Here is a 14,302-nt window from a genome sequence, read left to right as displayed (position 1 = left end):
TCATTACACTGCCAGCTACTATTAAACCATCAAAGCAGTATTTTAGTTGCTTTGATGTAGACTAGAATTGTATCTACTTCTGAATGATGATTAGATTAACTTACAAATGCATCCAAAGGGAATAAAAATACTGTTCTACTCTTGATCCACCACAATTTAATTTTAAATGTTTCCTTATTACGTTTCTATTATTGCTGATGCATTCCTTTGTATTTCTACATGCTAGCACAGAGAAATGGTCTCTTGGAATATCGTTAAAAAGCTGCCATTGAGAAGTCTGTCTTATTAACACAGTGGTTGATACATCCTGACTTCAGAATTACATCAATGGATTAGATTAAATGTGACTTCTGTTCTTGGAATGAATAGCTAAAGTAGAAAGCTCTAGAAGCTAGCAGGGAAAGAAAAAAAAAAAAATTAATAGATATGGGGAAAAAATAGAGAAGCAAAATAAAGTAATTTTGTTCAGGTTTTATACAGAAGTTTAGTTTATGCTTGGGACTAGTTGGCTATATCTGTGCTTGTTGAGTGAGCCTTCAAGTACGGTCTTTGGGTTTGTTCCCAAGCATCCGTTTTAGCCCTTGACTGTGTACAAGCACCCTCTTGCCCACAAGTCAGTTTAGGTATCTAAGCTATATATACAGCACCTTTTTAAGAAGGATGCTAGGGCCACCACCAGGGTTGCTCTATCCTTGTAAAGGGAAGACGGAGTAGCTGGCAGCTCAGACTCTCAGCAGCACAGATAAGCATATGTGGAAAAAAAGGACCAACCATCAGAGGTACCTCAGGTTTCCTCTGCAGGATATCAAGAGCATAGTGCCAGAGTCATCTTTCAGTGCTTCTGCACATGGATAGTGTAGTGGTATTCTATCTCTGAGTTGCAGGAGAGCACTTCATAGTGCATGATTGATAGATCTAATCTTGCCTCTGTGTCCTCGTCAGTATTTGTTCCTTTAGTTTCATGACTTCGCAGTTATTAAATTAACCTGAAAAGTCCTTACTAACCTTATTGGGTAAGGTTTCCAAAAGGAGATATGGATAACTTCTGTCAGGGAACACTGGAAATGATGGTCTACTTGCCAAGCAGAAAATGTAAAACAAAAGCCTAACTGTAAAACAAGGCAATAGAACAGGGAACAGGAACAATACAATCCTGATTAGCATGATAGGCATTGTTATATCAACATGTGATTGGCCTGAACAAGATGAATATTTTCAGGCAGCAAGTCTTGATCATTTTATATGCAGATTTTTACAACAATTTCAGCTCCTTGTAGTTATTAGTGCAGATTCCTGGTTTTCCTTTAAATCGGTGCATGTAAATCCTTTCTGTTTTAATCAGATTTTTAGGTCTTAATAACAATTCAGTTGGGAACCATAAGATCACTAAAATTAGAGTTGGCAGCAGTGTTTTTTCAACTCTAGGCAGAGTGGAATAAGACATCAGAAAGAAGGGGAAACAAAAATACAAAATGAGACAGAAAAGGGGTTTTCAAACCAGAAGGAAAAGGCATTCTCTGGTAAGATAAGATCAGTTCTCATGAAACATTGAAGAGAAATAAAAGTGAGAGGCCTGCCATTTTCCTCTGAAGTGGTGGAGGCTGCTTGTTTGTGCTGGCTTTGTATCACTTTTGATGCTAATACAGGGAATGCTATGCTAATACAGGGAATCTGGCTGTTGAGTGCTATTCACTAACTGAGGCTGTCAGAAGGAATCCATTCCAAAAAAAGAAAATATATAGAACTTAAAAATCCATGGAAGTGATGGTAACTGTATCATCTGTTTGCAGAATTGTATGGTGACTTCTTGATGTTATATTAATACAAGATCCATTAATGTGTCTAGAGGTAATAATGTTGGTAGCAGCCAAGACAGTAATACTTGAACTACTGGTAAGGGAAGCAGAAGTGCTGAGAACATTGGTATGTTTCAACAGAAAACATCTTTTCCCTCAACATGCGAAATTTTCCTATTTTTTGGAGAGCAAAAGAAGAGTCCTTGGAGATAAGTCTGTGGATACATAGAGAAATAAATAGTTTTTATGTGTATGAGAAATCTGGGTTAAAGGCATAGGTTCAGAGAGATTTGAACTTTTGTCTCATGCATCTGATAAGCTTCTCTGTCACAGTAAATACTGAATTTATTATGAAGTTCTTTTCTTTTTTCTTTTTTAAACTAGGTGTGACTGCAAGCGAGAAACATACTTTAAACCCTCTATACCATTAGAGTAATGAAAAAAAAACAATTTTTACAAATTTGTTTTCATAGTAATAAGCTAATTAAATTAAGCAATTCTCAGAAGCAGCATTTTAGCAGTTCCTGAATTGTTTTGTAACAACAACAACAAAGACCCCTGATCTTATCTGATTGTGTATTTGGTATTTATTTAAATAGTTGTTTAGATCCTGACTGTGTTCTAATGGACTAGTGGATGTGTGGTTCACATCCTCCTAGAAAATAATTAAAAACTGGATGCTGACAGTTTCATCTTTCTGGAGTGCTACCTGTACCCAGATAGGGCACCCATTAGTAGTTAATGTTGGACTTAATGTTTTTTCAGAGAAAATCAGTCTGAGAACAGAGCCTGAAAACATCTGGCTTTTTGTTTGAGGGAAAATTAATGTGGTATAATTACAGAAGGGCAAAGATCCAAAGAGAAGAAGACAGAAGAAAAATTTTAATATCATGAAATGCCTGATGCTGTATTGATGCATTTCCTTTCAGACAAGCAAGAACACTTTTAAGCTCAATTTCATTTTTCAATGCTTCTGATTTTCAGCAAATTGCAATAATAGAAAAAGGTTAAGTATAGGCTTCAAACGAAGGCTGTTTTTATGATTAGGAATATAATATATATATATATCTTTTTCTCTTGTTTTTTTTTTTTTTTTTTTTTTTTTTCTGGCTGATTGCAATAAAATGTAGACATGGAATTACTTCTATTTAGACATTTTTATTTTATTTTCTATGACAAGAGTCAAATGTACTTAAAATCATCCTTCCAAGCAGAATATCTATGCGATGTGCAGCTAATGCTAATGTTTTAATTGTAGTAGGTCATGGAGATCTTTCAAAACAGTACATGAATAGGGCTATGGATAAAACTGCAGTCTGTGCTGTGTTTTATTACAATGTGAATGTGTCTCAGTTGAAAATGGGATAATTTAAATTGGAACACTTGAAAACTGTCATTGATATCAGTGCAGCTAAAGCCTAAGCATCCATGGTACAGTAAATCAGACACGTTGTGGACATGATATTTAGGGTTAGGTGAACTGCATTTCTACCAAAATCTATGAAAGTGTTATGGCTGACTTCCAAAGAATTTGGAATGCACCTCTTATAATGAAGTACATTATCCTACAACTCAAACATATGCTGAAATAAAGGTACAGTTAGGTGTTGTAGTATATAGTCTTACACTTTGTATAGGCAGCCTATAGAGAAGTGCATATTTTGTGAAAGCTTTCAGTGCCTAATTCATATTTGAAATGGACCTTTGAGCTCCTGTCATTATTACTTTTTCTGTAGGACTGCATGGGAACCAAAACTTAAAGTTGCATTTGCTTTATAGAAATAAATGGTTCTGAGTTAAAATGTCTTTTAATAATAAAAAATGTGGCAAAACCTTATCTCAATTACTTTTTTTTTTGTAAACTGGATAGACTACAAATTTTGTTCTAAGGTAATTAAAACAGATTGGGGATTCTTAAAACGAGTTATTTCAGATTTTAAGTACTACATAAGACCTCCTTGAAATTATTTATTTTTTATTTATGTTTTTTTAACAATAGGGACAAATAAGTAAATTCCAGCTGCAAAACTTACTCTGTTTACATTATCCTGAGGTTACAAGAAATCTCAAATGATAAATGGTAAGTTTTCCAGCAAAGGCTTAAAGATAAATGTTAACTGGTGCTACCGTCTTTTCTGTATAGTGAGAAGCCTGTTACTTCATGTAAAAGATAATGATGGTCCTTCCAGTTCTCCAGGGCAGATGTGTGTACCAGACTAGATTACCGATTTTGTGCAGGAGTATCAAATTCCTAGGTCTGAAAACATTACCAGCACTCTAGCAGTCAAATAAATAGAATTGAGAAAAAAAAAAAAAGAAGAAAAAAAAAAAAAAGCTGTACTTTTCCTTATACTGAGGTGAAATTGTGCCTTTCTTGACATAAGAATGGCTCTACTAAGCCTGTTTTGGCAGTTGTGGAATGTACAAATGAAGCTAATGGGCAGTACTAGGCAAATATAAAGGACTTATTAGTAACTAACTCCATAGAGAAGAAAAAAAGGCAAGCAAGGGCATTTAGTGCAGGTGGTGAAGATATTTAATATGTGTGTGTATATGTATATATTTTAACCAGCCACATTGGGGTCATTCGTTTTGTCTGAACTTAGAAGTTATTTCAGTAAATAATATACTGAATCCTGTGGATTCCCCAAATCTGCAATATGGTGCTAGGTAGTATATTTTAGCCACATAGATGTTTCACTTGTGTTTTGAAAAATAACTAAATATGTAAGAAATTGAACATTTAGTCTCAGTAGTGTTAGTCCAGTGAGATCTTAGTATTTCTGTAATTTGCAGTAGGAAAATAAAATCAAAATGCATTGTTTTAAATAGGAAAGAATGTTTCCTCAATGGGAATTTAGACAAGCATTCATTTTCTGCATCACATTTACTTTTTCTGTATAACTCATCTATAAATGGCTCAACCACTGTTGAAAATAAGAGTATCTGAAATCCGTACTTTAAAGTAAGGCAGAAATTCACTGCTTCGTTTCCATTTTACTAAAGAAAGCTTTACATTTCTTACAAATTTAATGCCACAGTGTTTCTTTAGATAGCTCCAGTGTATTGCGTCCTTCACTTCAACAGTCAAACTTAGCCTTGAACAGTTTGTTTCTTAACCATCAGTAAAGTTTATACAAGCATTGAACTTGACTGAAGTGGATATACTTTCACTATGGTAATCTGATGTACTAATCACTATTTAAAAAAATAAAAATTAAAATTAAAGTAAATATACTTTGGCGAGTGAAGACCTTGGCCTAAATAACTTTGCTTTGGTAAGCAACGAATGGTATACTATCCTTGAAATAATAATTAAAGGCCAGAATATTACTGCTGTGAAGGCAGACAATAGGAGGCAATTGCCCTGGATAACTGAATTTTTAGCATAAGGAAGATGACTCAGTGATGGAAATGTTAGAAGATTGATGCTATTCTGCATGATTTATGATGTAGGGCTTCCTTCTTATGCATAATCAGAACTAATTCTAATTGTCAAAATAAAATGCTTAGTAGCTGCAGAAAAATTGTTCACGAGTGATGCATCCTAGAACAAAGGGGGTTCAGCTGTTGACCTTTCATACCTTTCTGACCTTTCTGAGATAATGTGCTTTTTGTTTGTTTTTCTAAAATTTCATGTGATCGCTGCTATAAAAAAACATCTGTTTTTTCTCACTGAAATAGGCTTCCTAGTGAGGTGGTTGATGCCCTATGCTTACCAATGTTCAAGAGGCATTTGGTTAATTCGCTTAATAATATACGTTAATTTTTGGTTAGCCCTGAAGTGGTCAGGCAGTTGGACTTGATGATATTCTAAACAAACTATTGCATTATCTTTTGGATAGTCCAAGTAACTGCAGTTAGGTTTGTCATATTCAGTTGATTGTACTTTGGTCTAGAAAATATAAATAAAATAAAATAAAGTACTGAGAATAGCCTACTAAAACTAGGGATTTTTCAAGTGATCAATTCAACAATCTGAGGAAGAAAAGTCATATAATCCTCCAAAATGGAAATGTGCTTGGGCAGGGCATTAAAAAAGCGTATTTACTGAAAAACTTAAGTAAATAAATAATAAAATAAATCCAATAGGATGTCTATTTTCAAATATTATGATAAACAGAAAAGTAACTATAAGAATGACAGGTTAGTATCTTTTATTCATTCCTCATCAGTGACCTCATATCAGATATACAGCACTTACAAGTCAAGATTTTTGTGACAGTTGTACAAACTGAAATATACATCTAAAGAAATAAGTTGTTTTTCCTGCTTCATATTTGGGTTGAGCAGACAAAGTGAAAAGGTGACTGTGTCAGTTCTGTATTTCCAGTCTGTTGTGCTAGCAGAGGCTGATTTCTTTTTTAAATTAGGAGGTTATGAATATCTATAAAACCTAGAAGGTTTTAGTAATCATTAATGCCTAGAAAAATCAAACTACAGAGTTTAAGAACCAGGTAGAAGGGACCAGAACATGTATTCTAATTACCTCAAAGGAGTGAAATACAACTCAACTCTCTTTTTGATATAACCGCTATTATTTATATCTGTCTATTTAAATAGGACAAAAAAAAATTAATCTTTTAATTTTAATTTTAAATTAACTTATTTTTAAATAAAGTTAAAAGATTCAACTGAGAATTAGGATAACTACAAGTGACTTAGAGAGATGGGAGAACTGAAGACTCAACTCCTAAGAATTTTGATGCCTGCTTCTTCAGGAGGTCTAAAGGCTTGAAGGCTCATGCTGTATTGCAGTCTCCTTGAATCAATTATGCTATTTTTGCCAGCTGTCTTTTTCTAAACATTTTTGCCGCCTTGTATATTATAAATTGGTCATTTCTGTTCAAGGAAACCTTAGACTCCAAATGGCAATACTCAGCATTTTCAAAGCTTTAGAGTAACTTGGTGGTGGAGAAAGATTCATAGCAATTTTAATCATATTGTCAAAAACAGAATAGGCTAATGTATCAAGTTGAGAGTTTTTTTTCCAGTTTTATGGCTTAATTACTTGTGTATTAGGCCAACAACAAAAATAGTAGCTCTGCAGTAACAATGTTTTAAAAACTTCGTTAGTGCTGTTTGCCTTAAGATAAAATGAGTAATTACCAGCCCATTAAAAACTGACAGGTAACCAGTTACAAGGAAGACGTCAAGTTATTTCAGCTAAGTAAAATCAATCTTTCCCTGTTATTCTTAATTAAGGTAATTCCAGCTTGGCTATTATGTAAAGCTTATTTGAAATTCAGCAAAAATAAGTCTTGAAAAAGAAACCATACTTCTATAGTGTACACCATTTTGGAACCAAATAGTTAATAGGTAATACTGATTTATGACCATTCATGATTAAATGTAAGGCATCAAATGAACAGCATTTCTAAGAAATCTTCTAATTTTATTTAGGGACCAGATCTAGATGCATGACTGAAAGCTGCCAAACTCTTTAACTTTAAAACAAAAAAAATGTGGTGGTTGAGTGTGGGTGGTTTTTTTTTTTTTGATTCTGAAAGAACTAGAAATGAGCTACCACTAATGCATAACATAACATCAGTGATTCCAGTCTAAATTTGTGTAGGTATTTACTGATCCTGCTTCCAGCTTTCATACTGCTGGACTTCTGATTTTGTGAAGAAAATACTGCAACTCCAGAACCCACTGTGAATGCCTAATGCTCAGGCATTTATGTCTAATTTTCAGTATCTAATGCAAATGATGAATGGCTAATGTACAGGCCTTAATGTCTAATATTCAGCACCTACTGTAAGTGTTAACTACTGAAAATTGGAGATAATTAATTTATTGCTAAGCTGTTGTAGGTATGAAGGTTCAGTCTATATTTCTTCCGGTAGAATCTCATGGTTTAATTATTGTCCTGAGTTTGTTCTATCTTTGAGATTTCTTTAATAGTGTCTAAAACAATAAACAAGAAAACAGTATCTCATTTCTTGAATGCTGAAAAGCTGATTATTATTGTTGTTAAATTATTTTAAAATTACTTGAAAAGAAATAATTGTGTGAGTTTTATGTAAACAAACTGTTACGTGTATTTGTGGGGAAGAACTAGGCATTTAATTGGATGAAGTGATTATTTAATACAATGCTTGGCTAGCTGTTTAACCCTATACAGCCTGCACAGTGCCGTCAGAGGAAGAAGTCTGTCAATGAATTGTGGTAAAACAGCTGAATCCCAAATCTAATTCTATTGACTTAAAGCTGTCAATGAACGTTGCAGTCTCATACATGCAAAAAGTCGTCATTTGCTATGGTATGTCAAAATTTGTTATCATTGGAATGAGCAGAGGCACATATGCAACTTCCAAGCTTTTCTTTACTTTTACTTTAACAAAGTAGTTTCACTGATGAACTCTGGACTCTAGCAGGAGACCCAGTGAATAGGTAGATGTTGGTGTAACCAGAAGCACTTTATTGTTCAGCAAGGTGGTAACGTTACTTCCTCAAGCAAGTTTTATGCTTGAGGAAATTAACTTCTTAATATAAACTTAGTGATCCTCTTGTTATATATTAGGTGTATAGACAAGCATTTAATTACTTTGTGATGTTTGGCAACCAGTTTGATGCTGCTAAGACTTTTCAATCAATATGCTGCTATATTATTACCTTACATGTTAATTGATGTAATTAGTATAATACATAGTCGATCTTCACATCGGCTAATTAACAATTTGGGCATTATATGGGAAAGCATTTATAACTAGTTTTGTCTTTCCTTTTTGCTCACCTCTTGTGTTTGCTTATCGCAGCATATTTTCTAATACTTGTCTTCTATTCTTACACAGCATTGCTTTCCGTGAATCCACCAGGTTGTCCATGATGTAATATATACATCATTGCTAGGAAGCTTTCTCTTCAAAATAATTATACTCACAGATAATTGCTTATTTTCACAGACTGTTCCATATTGTCTGCTCTCACCCAATCTAATTTTATTTTGATGGACTGGAATATCAGCCATGCCATTCTTATGCCTGAAGTTAATGTATTCATTAGTTATAATTGCTTTCAATGTGTCCTCACCAATCTTAGTCTTCTGGTTACTTAATGATTGTGATTGGATGTTCAACACTTATCTGGGTTAATTTGCTATTCACAGTACAATGATGGATTATTCGTTTTGTTACCCAGATTACAACTGTAAATGGAGTTATACATCATCAATGAGAGCACCACAGAATCATTTAGTTAAAAAATGCCTTCTAGTTATCTTGAAGCAGCAAAGATAGTCACATAAAAACTTTGTGGCTGGCAATGTTTCCTGCCCAAAGATGGCTGAATTCATTAGCCTGCTCTGAATTGCCGTAAAATTCCATAAATGCTACTTTAAAACACTGTTTTATGTGCTTCAGTGCATATGTGTGTACAAATTATGTTAAGGGAAACATAATAAAATGTAAAAATGGAAGTAGGGAATTAAAAAAGGGTAGTGGATACCAGCTTGCTGTTCTCAAATTCTGCTCAGTAGTTTTGTGTATTCAAGGAGGGGAAAGGAACATAATAATAATAATAATAATAATAATAAATAATAATGATAGTAATAATAAAAACACTTTAGTTTGGAGTCACAAAAGGAAAGATGCCTCAAGTCTAGTATCTCCAGTCACTAATATAACTATCCCTTTAGCTGTAATTGTGCTGGCAACTAACAACCCTAACTTTCTTTCTACCTGTTAAAGTTGTATATCAGACATGTTCTGGACTAGTGTGTAGAGGATTTCAGAATAGTATGTGAGCACCTTTAGGAGTGATGTGACTCATATCTTGCACGTTTTGTCATTTCTTGCTATCAAAAAAAAAAAAAAATCAGAGCTTACTTGTAAGTACTGCAGAAGCTACTGAAATTGTGACACTAGTTTATCTTCAGGAATGAAAAATAGTTTACTTGAGCATGAAGATTTTAGATTGAAGAAAGAAACTGGCTCAGTGCAAGGTCAAGTTCATATTTGTGTGATCCAGGCAGTTCTGCATCCAACATAGCTTCTATGAATCGTACAGATAAGTTAGTCAAGTGAGGAGTAACAGTACAAACTAGTGAGGCATTCTAAGCTCAAGGATAAATTCTTGTTGGCGCTTCACTGGGAGCAGTGTTGAACTTCAGTATTTCAGTAAGTTAGAATATCCAAAAGAGAACAGAACAAATTTATTAGAGTGAGCCCCCCAAAAATTCAGAAAATTATAGTAAGGGAAGAGAGATTAAATGGAACAGCTCGACTCACAGGCTATGATTCAAAGTATTTTACAGGCTGCCTGTGCTTACAGTATTGTGCAGAAGGATCTTAGTAGAGGCCTTGCAATTTAAAAGTGACTTCCATTTAATATAAACCTTTCCATATGATGTCTGCAGCCTTCCTGTGGTGCTGCTGTCATTTTCTGCTGTGGCTGTTTGAGATGAGATTCACAAATTTCTTTTCATTCCTGCTTGAAAATATACAGGGCAGGTCCCATTAAGAAGCAAATCAGCATTTGCTCATGTGTGCAATAGGCGTCTATTTTTAAAAGTGCTATAACAAACAGGAGCCAAGAGCTGGTAAGTTCTGGTCACTGAAGGCTATATAAAGCCCTCAGAAGCAGTATTCAAGACTTAATAATTCGTGCTGTTCACAAAATGTTCTTAAAGTCAGTGATAAGCAATCCAGTAGCCCTGTGTCAAGCTTTGCTTGGTGAAGGGAATAATATCACTGAATTAAATTTAGGTGAAGCAGTCAAATAGGAATAGTTGTCTATATAAACCCTACAAATAAACTAATCTCCCTTTGGGGAGTAATTATTATCACAGAATGAATTTCACTACATTTTAACTGGGAAAAAAAAAAAAGTCTATTCTGTATTTCCTCAGTTTTAATTGAAGAAAAATAACTAATTATCTTCAGGAAAGAATTATCATCAAGAATCAACTGCCAGGCTTATTTCTCAGCTAATGACCCAAAGGAAATTCAGGGCAGTCAATATGATGTCAAAGCATTATTTCATGTAGTGTGGAAACTGAGTAAACATTTCATGGCCAACAGTTTATTTGTCATGATTTGTCAAATAATTACTAACAAAAATTATAACTTCTATAAATTGAATTCATAAACATATTCAGTATAATTTTAATGTCTTGGGGCTCTTATGGTAAGATAAGTTTTTAATATTTCTAAATAAAACTTGTTTGGTGATAAGTTATTTAAATATTCCATCAGACACTCAAACATAAGATGCAGAAACATTCAGTAGGACTTGCAGCTATGAGTTACACCTTGCATTCATGCATTGGCTCATGCTTTAAAACTACGGGAAAATAAGGTTTCTTGCTTACATATAATTTTATGTTAGCATAAAATGACTAATTTTGCATCTTAATTGTCAGTGTAAGTGATATTTAGGGAAGGCAATAGCTCTGCTATATATTTGTGCAGTTCTTAGCATACTGGGGCATTGATGCTTAAAATGAAACATCCATTATGAAACACCACAAATATTGTACAATTAGGAAACTGTCTTGAAGGAAAATAATCATTGAAAACATACTTCTTCCTTATTCTCTCATAAAATACACTTCAGTCACTTTGACTGAAGGAATATGGGGAAATTTGAGGAGCTAAAGATGGAGTTAGAAACTCAGTCAACTCTTAAAAAATCAGGAAAGAAGCACAGATAAGGAAAAGATCCCTCCCTGTGAAACTGTGTGCAAGTCAATATTTCCAGCCTTCAAACTCTTGTGCATGAATTATTGATTATATGCATTTCCCCTAAAAGGTTTAGAAAATGGATGTGGGGGGGACATGACACGACACCTAAGCTAGCATATATCAATATCCAACTTCAAAAACTGTGGGATAAATAGTCTTCAAGGGAAACCATCTTTTAATTATTGTGAATAAACTATTATTTTACACCAGGAAGGCTTGTTGCATCACCATTGTATTAACAACAACAGGAAAAAAAAAAAAAAAGTATTGACTCTTCCAAATGATGCTTAAATCTTAGCTGGAAAACACTGCTTAGAACATCACTATTTTCATTTGATAATTACCAAACCTGTCTCAGCTATTCTGAAAAAAAGGCATCAGATTTCTTAAATTTTCCACATTTTGTAATTGTAACTGAGTTCCTGCACTCACCTCGTACAACAGAAGCATTTCCTCCTGCTGTTAATCTGAAGATCAAATCAAATGATCAGTATGAACCATTCGCTCCTAACAGCAGTGATGGGATGAATATACTTCAAGAATTGGTAAAGATATCACTTAGGAATTGAGAATTTTTTAAAGCTTTTCTGAAGAGGAATAAATTTAGTGTAGAACAGATGTTCTAAAAATTCAAAAATACCCTAATTAATCCCCACTTTTTAATGTCCCGTTTCATGCTTGCAAGAGTTTTTGCATTTAATTTATTCTCCAATGTCATAAATTTTCTTCAAAGATGTATTTCTTTAATTAAAATAGTTATTATAGCTGTCAGTGAAGTAATATCATCTTTAAGTTCCTCTTGGGCAGCATTTACAGCCAAGCATTCATTGGAAGTCTGACTGTTGTCAGTTTGGTGTTTGAAATCTTGTAGCATTCTGGGACCATTTCAGTGTCTTTGCAAGTGAGCCTAGGGGAATAAATGCATAAAGGAAGTCTTTCATTACTGTGTTTCCTATTAAGTGCCTTAGTTTTACTTGACAGTTGTGAAGGGAAACAGCAATTTGTTAAATGGGTGAAGATGTGGTAGAAGGCAATGGGGGAAAGGAACAGGAGGGGTAAGGAAGGACCTAAATTTGAGTATTCTAATCTGACCAGATACAGGTTCCGGCTATTTAGTAACAAAATAAACTTGTGGGTTTTCTCCTATCACTCCCCCTACTTCTCACCCCCTCCCCAACCCCCCCCCACCCCCCCCAAAAAAAAAAAAAAAAAAAAAGGAGGCTGGTTTCGTTTCTCTCACTTGTGATGTAAATTGGTAAATTGGGAATAAATTGGAAGTAACACCTCGGTAGCCACAGAGTAAGGCCATGTCTCTGTGTCACCCTGGCATTTTTTTCTTTCTGAATTCAGTGGTCAAAGGCTTTGTTTAAGAACTGGAAACTGATTTCTGGACTGAAACTGAGAACTGGATCAGGCTCTGAGTCAGCATAAACTAAAGGCATGAGAACCACAAGAAATGAACCAGGCCGTCCAAGAGTAATATAGGAAATCTTTTCCCAACTGTGGAAACTAATCTGGGGGGGGGGAGGGAGGGAAGTGTGTAAAATGCTCATCAAAACCTCTAGCTAGCTAGAATTTAATCAAAATCAAGGAAGAATATAAAAGCAAGAAAAAGTCAGAAACAAAATCTAAAATCCTCAAATGAATCCTGAAAAACTGTAGAGGTTCACCAGTAGTCATTATTCTGAAAGGCAGAACATGTCAAAATAAAGGCAGTATCATGCAAGAAGAAGCAATGTAGCATGAGCAGTTGCTTGGGTTTTTCAGACCTAACTGGTTTTATGGTAAATGCTGGATAAACCTCAGCTGTTTTCTTTATTTTAATTCTGCAAATACTCTTTTAAACTGTCAGATTCTGAAATCTTGTGTTGGGTAGTACTTCAGGAAAAATGGTTTTTTAAAAAAAGGGGGGGGGGGATGATCAGAATTCTTGTTCTACATAGGAAGTGATAGAAGAGCTGCCTTTGTAATTGTGTTCGCTTCGGTTTTAGTGCTCACAAGGAAAGCATTTAGATGCACCCTGCTTTGAAAATCACTGGCTTGATAAAATGTAATAGGTTGAAAGATGAAGAAAAAACATGTGCAGATTTCAACAAATACCTTCATTGTCCTTTGCATTCAACCTGCTGTGTGTTTGGCAAACCCCGGGGGATAGGCTGTGATCACTTAGAGGCTGTGCCTGAGGCATGACTGTGTAAAGGGGAAGTTTTACAGGTTTGTTGTATTACGTGCTAGCAGCCAACCTAGCACAGATTCTTGGTGGTGTTTTTTTCTTCAGCTTCTAACATTAGAAGTGGTGAATTTCTTTCAGAAAGCAGCAGTAAGCACTAACAGATTTATCATTTAGGGTGGATGTTATTTTGCAAGTATGTAAGAGATATAGCCTGGTGAATTTGGGGATCTTGACCCTAAGCAAAAACATGCCTGAAAAGCACCAAAATGCATCAGTTTTCAACTTTATCTATATCTATTTCTTTTCAATTTGAGGTCAATCTGTGCTCTGAATAGACTCCTAGGCACAATTCATGCCAGTTTTTGTTATCTTTGTATTTGTAAGGAATTGAAAATCTTTAATTAAGCACAATTTTATTGAAATGTGAATTACATGCTTCTGAATTTTGAGGACGAGAACCTAAATTCTGCTATTACAGAAGCTACTTCTTAATCTGTCGTCTGATAAACACTGGTTTGGCAAACAACACTTAGAAAATAAGGTTGCCAAATCCTAGTATTTGGGCTTCTTTTTTATTAAAAAAAAAAAAAAAAAAAAAAATACAGGGATATGCTTAGGAGATTGGGAATTTATTTTGAATGGACACT

This window comes from Netta rufina (assembly GCF_964035555.1).
Source record: "Netta rufina genome assembly, chromosome: 16".
Lineage (NCBI taxonomy): Eukaryota > Metazoa > Chordata > Aves > Anseriformes > Anatidae > Netta > Netta rufina.
This window is presented reverse-complemented; position numbering follows the sequence as displayed.